This window comes from Crocuta crocuta, unplaced genomic scaffold (genome assembly GCF_008692635.1).
Source record: "Crocuta crocuta isolate KB4526 unplaced genomic scaffold, BGI_CrCroc_1.0 scaffold482, whole genome shotgun sequence".
Classification (NCBI taxonomy): domain Eukaryota; kingdom Metazoa; phylum Chordata; class Mammalia; order Carnivora; family Hyaenidae; genus Crocuta; species Crocuta crocuta.
The window spans coordinates 728,170-736,164 of NW_027527459.1; the positions used below are offsets into that span (position 1 = coordinate 728,170).

Here is a 7,995-nt window from a genome sequence, read left to right on the forward strand (position 1 = left end):
GAAGGCAAAAAAAAAAAAAAAAGAAAAAGAAATAGGGAAGAGGAGGGAAAAGAAGGAGGGAGAAATAGAGGGAGCTGGGGAAAAAGAAAGAGAGGAAGGAAGAGAGAAATCGCTGACCCTGCATCATAGAGCTACAAAGCCACAAAGCCGTCCCCTTCCTAAGAATGGCATCACCTCGAGTGAATCACGGCTCACAGGAGATCTAGAGCATAGCCCGGCTAAATCAGATTTCCCAACTAACATTCTCTTGAGCTGCCCAAATGNAGCGAAGAATCAGGTCAGTGATGTTGGTGTGTGCACTACATGCCCTCTCAAATTTATACCAAAATAGCCTCTTAGTGGGTGACCTACTTAATAGCCTAAAGCACGGAACATCCCCCTTGTCGCACTTCATCTTCCTTCTGTTGTATTAGGAACTTTGGCTTCGTGAATATCTCGCATTCTGTGAGGTCTTCTGGGTTTTATAGGCTCTTCCCCTGCAGTCTGGGATTCTTCGGCGTCATGCCGCAGAAAACGCAGCGGGTGGAGCTCCGAATTTTATGGAGCCAGGGGCATCTTGGGCAATTACAATACCTATGCCTCAGTTTTCTCATCTCCGTAATGGGAAAAAGAAAATTTGCGCCACCTCCCTTGGTTGGTATAATTGCTTCAAAAGACATACGCTGCTATAGAAAAAAAAAAAAGAGTCGTTAGTACCGGAAACGACACCAACATTATTGGAGAGCCCCATTCTCTCTCATCTTGCATCACTTTCTATCTTCCTTTCCTCTCTACGGACATTCACAGTATCCCTCAAAATACTTCCTGTACAATTTTTCAGGGAACACTGTTCAAAGAAAAGTCTTAGCAACATCCAGGTAAGGCTCAAGCATTCCTTTCACTTATTTTTGTCCCCTCTTTCAACTCATGGTGGCTTTCCTGCCACTTAAGGGATTTCTATCAGGCCATAAGTACTGTGAGGGAGAGGCCGTGTCTGTCTTCTTCACAGTTGTCTCTCCAGTGCCCAGTAGAGTATCCGGCACACAGTGGTGGAGCGATGGGTGGATGGATGGGTGGACTGATGAATGAATGGATACTGGACAAGCGAATTTCAGTCGCTTCTGTCGTGATTTCGCTATGCTTACATGACGAGGTAAAAAAAAGTGCCTGCAGCCACATGGTATGATTATTAAAGCACACGTTTTTGCAAAGGTCTAAGGTGGTGGCTTTCGGCTTAGGCNGACTAAGCCACCCAGGCGCCCCGGCTTAGGCCTATTCCTGATCATATCACGAATTTGCCATAATTTATTTTTTTATACAAAAATAGATTTCTCATTAAACGAACTAAATTAAGCAACAAATTCAACATGGTATTTCTTTAGAGGAAACGTTGTAGAAACTGAATTGAAGGCTAAAATAGAGAGATGTCGCTTTTGTCATTGGTTTTTAACCATTCTTTTGACAAACTTCTCAAAATTCACTCTACAGATCCTCTTTAGAATGATAGCATTTATATCTAATTCAATTAGTATTAAGTTCTTATAAAAGATGCCCCTATCCCCCAGAGGTGTTTTCAACTTTGATTGGGGTTATTCTCATAAAAGGAAACTTTTTTTCATGGTTATTTATTCATTTTGAGAGGGAGAGAGAGTGCAGAAGCCGAGGGAGGGGGGCAGAAAGAGGGAGACAATCCCAAACAGGCTCCACGCTGTCAGTGTAGAGCCCGACACAAGGCTCAATCTCATGACCGTAAGATCGTGACCTGAGCTGAAATCAAGAGTTGAACACTTAACTGACTGAGTGACCCAGGCGCCCCTCGTAAAAGGAAATTTCTGTTGTCTCCCATAAGATGATACTTCATGTCACTGTAGAGGAGGAGCCCATTACACCACTCTAACGCTATTCCTTACAGATTTGGTTTTAGCGTCAAGTTCATATTGTACTCTACATCCCATGGGTGTGAGTGGAAAGTCGTCAATATGGTACAACTTTTTAAATACAAACAGATCTTCAGCATAGTGTCATATAGCATAACTTCCCCGTTTCATGATAGAGGTTCTAATTTTCTCTGTGAATGTTCAAACACTTATAGGGTGAATAAAAATTCTTCTACCATTTCTTTCCAAAGCTCTTGTTTTGAACTCTTTCAAACTTTCAGACTACAGCAGGAAAAAAGACTCAATTAGGTACTAATCTGTCTTTAATATTGCTCCTTAACGGTTGAACTACAAGGAAAGTATTCCAAATGTATAGCTCTAAGAATTAACATGGAAAAAGAGCTAGAAACAGATGAAACCATGAAAGATTGTCAGGGTTCAGGGAGAATATTTAGAAACTGTAGATCCTCCTTCCCAGTAGCACACACCTGTGGGCTGCTTTTGACAGGCAGGGCCCATAAAATGATATGGCTCTATTGGATGTTGAATGTTTATTAGGCGAGGCAGCAGAGCGGAGAGTTTCAGGACATGGACTCTGGAGCCAGTCTGCGTGGCTTCTATTGTGGACTAGCTGTGTGACCTGGGGCAAGTTTCTCAACTCTCTGTGCCTCCATTTCCTGCTTGTAAAATGGGAACGATAAGTGTACCTTAATGACTGAATATATGCAAAGCATTTAGAAAAGTGTCTGACACGTAGGGTTTGTATAGTGCTTTGATACTAAATGATGTGTTTTCACATAGATTATCTCCTTTGAGTCTCGCTACGGAAGGCCGGCAGGGCAGATGGGTTTATCCCAAATTTACAGATGATAAACTGATGCTTAGAGACATTACGATGATTATTCCAAATGTGGTGCTCCGCTAAATCCTACTAAGCAACCAAGCAAGGACAAACTCAGGTCTTCTGACCCCTAGTCCAGTGCTCTTGCCCCTATACTGAACCACCTCCCTCAATTTCTAAGGCATTTATTAAATATTTAGCCGAAGCCAAACCTTAGATTAGGCTTGCTCCTCAGGTTACGTCTTAAAACACTTGCAAAGCAAATGGAGAAGGTCCAGAAAACGGCGGCAAAAAATGATTAAGGCATTAGGAAATAGGTCCTACGAGGAAAGGCTAAATGGAGTTGGGGTTGTTTAGCCTGGTGAAAGAGAACCAAGAGGCAGTTTAATCACCGTCCCCAAGTAGAAAGAGTCATCATAAAGAGGGCACCGACCAACCGTTCCGCCTGCTTGAGGACTGTACCAGAACAAATGAGCTTCACTAGGGCCAGAGAGAAAGTCGGCATCCGAAAGGGCTTGTCGCAAGGAGAGAGGAGACTGGAAGGAAGTAAAATCTCACCAGTGGAGGCTATAGGAAGATGAGACCATTCCAAAGGAGCGAAAAGTCAAATCTAGAATAGTTTTAAGATTGTTTTCGAGAATAGACAAGTATTCCAAGTCCATCCTGTCTGTTGAAATATCCTTATAGATTTAGTTTAATGAATAGATAAGGATATTGCCTAAGTTGCCCACCCATTGGATGTTTAAAAGGTTGTTTCTTTAAAGACATTTAAACAGCCCCCCCATCCCCGTTCTTTGGTCTTTACCATGTGCTTATTTTCTCCATCAGTAATTTGAAGGTAAAGCTCAGCACAGCCCCCGCTTGAATGATGATGTGTGCAAACTCAGTGGGGCCCAAACCAATATGTGGCAATTGGCTACTCCTGGGAAAAAATACAGACTATACGCTATTCCCTGGAAATGTTTCAGGCTAAAATCACCTCATCGTGGATGATGTGAAGGTACCACTTCTTGAGGACAGAATCCTGAAGCGGGTCAAAGCTTTGGGGTCCTTTCATTTGACCCCACTGTCACATCAAAGACAGTCATTTAAAGAAATGAAACATCCAAGTTGGTAAGTCAGGTGTCTAAAGGTAACAGTTTAAGCAAGATAAACAGCATCAGGGGCCCTTCTAAAGTATGGGGCTGTACCACGAAGGACACAGTGCTCACTCCAAAGTGTGTATAGCGATTGGGCTCCCTAGAGCACTGTTGCCGATGGCTAGGCCCAGGGGAAGTGAATTAAAAATGTTACACAGCCTTATACCAGCTCCTTGCCTCACGCTCCACTCAGCACACAGGGGCGCCGTCCAGTTCTTTCCCTCTGGTTTCTCCCAGCCCTTACTTTCAGTGTTCCTCGTAGAACATTTGGCTGACTTACCAGCCCCTGAGACAGTCTGGTACAGCATCCCTTCCTGGAATATTCTGATTGTCATACAGGTGAATAAACACCGGCTTGGGAATCAAATAGACGGGCCTTCAAATCCTGGCTCTACCCCTTCTCTTTTGCATGACTTTGAAGAAAGTGGACTTAATTTCTTCGAGGCTCAGTTTTCTCACCTTGACAGACTGTTCCACTCCCTTCCTTCCATGGAATCCTCCTTTGTTGTGAGGCTCAAATACGACATGCGGAGTGCACCTGCCACCGGCCTGGCACCAGCAGCCGCTCGGTAACCGGTAGTCATAGGTATTTGCTCAAGAGTGGCAGGTTTTTGTGCTTATGACAATGAGCTATTTCGGGACCGTTGCTCAAGAACGGCGTCTTCTTGGATCTTCCGAAATATCAGTTCGATCTGAAGTCCTCACATGAGAGCAGAGTTTAAGACTTGAGCTAGCCCTCAGGCCTCACTGGTATGAGTTTAGCATGTTACACGACCTATTTTTTCTCCAGTGTGACATTGGGCAACACATAGTGATTGACAAGCTCAAGGACTCTTTGAGAATTAACTAGCTTTGTCGGCATCACTTAAAATCATTAAAGGCACTGAAACCTTGAGCTACATATGACAACCGGGCATTTTAAATAACAAATAGGTATTAAGTGCTTACAGTATTGGAACACCGTAAAATGATACCATTTTAATCAGTGCGTGTGGATATGTGTGTTTATATATCTCATCTGAGTGAATCCCCACATTAGCCCTGTAAGGAACATGGGACTATTATCTCCATTTTACAGATGTGGAAACTGAGACATAGAGGTCATGTAGCTAATAACTGATGGAGCCAGAATGTAAACCCAGGGAGCCTGACTCCAAATGTGATTAATCACTGCACTAATCAACCTTGGGTCTAACTGCAGTTTTCAATCCGAATAGATTCCACCAGAGGTTATAGGAGACAAATGTCCTGCTGGGGCCTTGGAGCAGCTTTGTTTACAACCAGCTTGTGAAATGACAAGCATTCCACAGATATTTCCTCCACTTGATGACAGTCCATATTCCATTAACACACAGAATTGAAAATATGCCCCTTCAACCTGCCCTTTGCTGAAAAGCTCATTTATGATGAACAAGTTCACTTACTTATGGCGCCAAAACAATCTAACTATGCAGTGGGCCCCACGAGTGCAGGTAAACGTTGTGAGAGGTACTTTACCAGAGTGATATAGAAGCACAACTAGCATTCCCATCTGTGTGCGTTTCTTCTCGGGTAAAGGACCACGGTCTCCATTACATTACCCAGAACTGCCCTAGATGTGGCCCATTTCCTCCTTCTCTTGCTAGGGAATAACCTGAATGTAACTGGAAGAGTTTGGATGGTGCACCTCCTCTTCCCTTCATTAACCCCCAGAAAACCAAGCATAAAATAGAACTGGTCCTGGGAAAGCATGAATGCCTGTAGAAGTGCTCGGGGTGGGGGGTTGGCGGGAGAGGATGTTGAGTTTTCCAGGGCCACTAGATGTGAGTAGCGGTGCTCCAAGGAGCATGCTCCTCACTCCCACCCAACATCATCCTTAAACCCAGGTGAGAGGAGCCATTGCCCGGAGCTCCGTGCTTTAGAGGGGCCCTCCTACCACAAACATGAAAACGCAGAGACTTTACCCCCCCCCCCTTTTTGGTCTTGAGACACTGTGAAAGGTTAGTAGCTGGCTGGGCATCAGTGTGGAAAGGAAGAGGGACACGTAAGCCAAACCGGGCTCCTCAGATAAAGGCACATGGGGTTAAGGGGGTGGTGCAAGGGCAGGGTCAGTGAAGGAAGAACTGACAATTTCTGCCACAGGAAATGGGAGAAAAGTGGCTAATGTTCACGATGGGCCTCCCCAAATCGGCCTAAATGAAGGGGCTTGGCAGATACGTTTCTCCAGATACGTGTGCTCCCTCCCTCTGCACTTGAATGATGTAGTTTTGGAAGACACAGTGTAGAAGAGCTTGGCCAACTCCGTGTCAGGAAAGTGACCCTCAGGGCTGAGAACTTACTGTCCCCAGCTTCTTGGAGAAGTGAGCAGGCCCACCCCAGCGTCAGGTGGGAGTTCTGAGCCCTGTGCTCAGCTCCCACCCCGCCCTGCCCAGCCCCAGCAGCATGTCTGGCTCTCACAGGGAGGAGGGCTGGCCCGAGAGAGAGCCTGAACCCTTGAGCACCCTTATCTCCTTCAAGGGAGTGGCCTGTAGAGCTCTGGGCGTGTGAGAGGATGTCAGTCTAAATGGAAAGAGAGGATGTGAAATGGAGAGTCCCACGCATGCACCTTCAGGAAAATGAAACATTAACTGAGAGACGAGTTTCCCATTAAGTGCCTGACGTTATGGAAAACCAGAACATCTGGCAAGAATCTCTCTATCTCCTCAAGCCAATGAACTTCGTGCTCGGGCCCTGACCGGACCTCCCCTGTTCTTTACACTCTTTGCCCCTAAACACGGCCCACCCCACACTCCAAACAGACCCGCCGGGAACACGCCACAGATGGTATTTCCTGGAACTGTAACCCCTCTGCTACTGCTGAACAAATTCCATGTCTGGTCATTTGAGCTTACTTCAGTTGACCTCTTTATTTGGATTAACAGGTAGACACACAGGCCAGGCCAAGGCATGCCTTGTTTTGGGACTTTTTAAAGTTTAAATGTATGGAACGTGGACCTCCATTTGTATTCTTTTTTTTTTTTTTTTTTAACGTTTATTTATTATTGGGAGACAGAGACAGAGCGTGAGCAGGGGAGGGGCAGAGAGAGAAGGAGATACAGAATCCGAAGCAGGCTCCAGGCTCTGAGCTGTCAGCACAGAACCCAATGCAGGGCTCGAACCCTCAGACCGTGAGATCCTGACCTGGGCCAAAGACAGACACCCAACCGACTGAGCCACCCAGGCGCCCCCCTCCATTTGTATTCTTGCCATGGGTTCAAAAAACATTAAGGGTGAGCCTGCTTCTATTCACCTGTGTCTCTCGTAGCCTAAAAATATAAGTGCTCCTGTCAACATGTCCAGTTTATTCCTGAAGAGTAGGGTTTCCTGAACACTCTCGTCTCATTCTGTGTAAACACAGCTCTTCCAATCACCCATCATGATATTTGTTTGGTGAGGCAGGTTGAGGAGGGTGCTTTTCACAGTAATGGAATCTCTTCCTGTCTAGCTTAAATGCTATGGAAAGCTAATCAAATATCTTGTAGAACCATGATAGAGAGAGATGTTCCCAGAAGATTTTTTTTAAAGTTTATTTATTTTTGAGAGAGACAGACACAGTGTGAGCAGGGGAGGGGGAGAGAGAGAGAGAGAGAATGAGAATCCCAAGCAGGTTCCATGCTGTCAGTACAGAGCCCAATGCGGGGCTCAAACTCATGAACCCATGAGATCATGATCTGAGTCGAAGCCAAGAATCAGCTTAACCGAGTGGGCTGCCCAGGCGCCCTACTCTTAGAAGGTTTTTATCCTACTTCTGTCTCTCAGGCTACTCCAGAGAATCTTCCTGCTCCTCTCATATGTTTTGCTTTATTCCATAGATATTCCCTTTGACCCCATCCAAATGGTTAAGGTAAATTATGGGTCTGGAGGGGCAGCGATAGGGAAATAAATTACTCAAGCTTCTACTCCTTCCCGTGACCACTGACACAACACCCCCTCAAGCACTACATTTGGCCAATTCCTTTTCAACACTGAAGTGTCGAAGAAAGATTCTCTATGCTTAGAAGCCCAAAGTTCTTCTAGAACCCTGCTTTCAGAGGCATGGTTATAAACTGAGGGCTAAACATTCTTTTGCCACCGCGTGGTAGTGGCTCTACGCTTCACACTTAGATCGATGTCCTCTATGACATCCAAATGATATGGCGGG

At 45.3% G+C, this 7,995-nt stretch overlaps 1 protein-coding gene across 1 annotated transcript in view; it reads left to right on the forward strand.

Moving 5' to 3' along the window:
- Positions 1 to 7,995, forward strand: part of GRIA3 (glutamate ionotropic receptor AMPA type subunit 3) — a 273,791-nt gene that overhangs the window by 137,547 nt on the left and 128,249 nt on the right. The gene's annotated exons all lie outside the window — the stretch shown is intronic.